Below are 1,781 nucleotides of genomic sequence, written 5' to 3' on the forward strand. Positions count from 1 at the left end.
GAGGAGTATGAAGGAGATCACGAAACGCTTGGGTGCTGTCGGTGCTACTCGCCTTCCCGGATGGGGACCGCGTGATCCTCATTGTGCCTGGTTGGAGACACTACAATATATGGCTGCCAACCGATATCAGTGGCGTTCCTGTTGTCAGTTTCTATCCAGATTGCCTGAGTGAATGTCTGGAGGTGTAGGCACCTCGGAATGATTGTGTTAAGCTAATACTAAGTCCCTCCTCCGTCCACCTTTACTCTTTTCTTTATAATAGGGCTTTCAAATAAGTCATGGTTGTACGGCAGTGAAGCGTTGGTGTTGAACACTGATGTCATGCTGTCGCGATGGATGGTGATGATGAACTTTAGAATAAGACTCTGGTAAATTCATCTGACATCCGAATCTGTCTGTTTCTCAGTTACCAAGTTATCTGAACCTCATGCTGTCGATGACGATGGTGATGATGAACTTTAGAATAAGACTCTGGTAAATTCATCTGACATCCGGATCTGTCTGTTTCTCAGTTACCAAGTGACTTATCTGAACCCTGCGCGTCCCCGGAAAACGAAGGGAGAAGCGACTCCGGGTGGGCACGTGGTAGAAATCTACAAATGTGTTCCAAAACGAGCAGCATCGGTATGTGATGGCAGCGTGATGAGTTCGTGGGTGGCATGGTTTGAAGGAAACCATGTGGTTAGACTATTTCGGCTATCTCGGAAGTAAATACTGTATAAAAACGGCCTGCGCTCAGCACATAGCTGAAACAACGTTCACCACTGTCCGTACGTCCAGATACAAGTACCAGATACGCTAAGCCCACCCACATGTGCATTCAGGCCCCTGGAAACAAGGATATCCGAGCTTCAAGATCGCTGCAACAAGGAAATCAGGGCATCATAAAACCTGTCTTTGATGGTGTCAGAGCTAAACTCGGTTGGAGCGCAACCAGACACGACAAACGGACAACGATTAAATTACCGCTTGTACGACTACTTCACAGACGTTGCGAGGCGAACGGCAAACGAGCGACTATCGACGAATATCCAGTCAAGCAAGGATTCTTCCACTCACTAACGCAAGTCAATACCGAACCCTGCACAGCCTACCGCAGGAGCCTATAGAGCACTAGATCGGAAGCGAGCAAAAGGCGATGTGGCGGTTATCTTAACCAACGTGCTTGCATCTTGAATTCATGCTTCTGATACACGGCACACATCAATTCCAAGCAAGTCCAGTGTGAGAACAAGAGCAGCTTTTTGTCCTGCTTGCTTCAGAGTACGAACATTGAAAGCAGCCAGAAAGACTAAGCGTGGAGACTTGAAGATTGATCTCAAGATACCTGAGGATGTCGGCGCCGGATGACGCGCAAGTGAGAAATCCTCGCAGGTAAGAATTTGGTAATTTTCTGTTTGTCATGCCTGCCTACATCCAAACGGACTTCAACTCCGACACCAAAAAGATACGTTTTATGACGCCATGTTCGAATGTTGTGTATTTGATGTTTATATGAGCTTCATCATTCCATGCTCATCACTCATCATTGTAAGCTGTAAGAACCGCATATTCGTAGTACACTGGCTCTCTTCCACCCTTCACATGGTTGGGTGAAAAGAGCCCTTCGAGGAAGTCGGTCGACTGGCATACGCAGCAAGTGGCCAAGCCAGCGCAATCTGTGCAGTGTGGTTAGTTCATCTGTCGAGGGTGAGTTATTTCTCCCGAATACCATTCGACGTACTTCAGCATTGCTGATCTGGTGTTCCTACCAGATTCGGGCAATGCTCCGAAGACATCGA

The sequence above is a fragment of the Opisthorchis viverrini genome (assembly GCF_000715545.1).
Source record: "Opisthorchis viverrini unplaced genomic scaffold opera_v5_137, whole genome shotgun sequence".
In the NCBI taxonomy this organism is placed as follows: Eukaryota; Metazoa; Platyhelminthes; class Trematoda; order Opisthorchiida; family Opisthorchiidae; genus Opisthorchis; species Opisthorchis viverrini.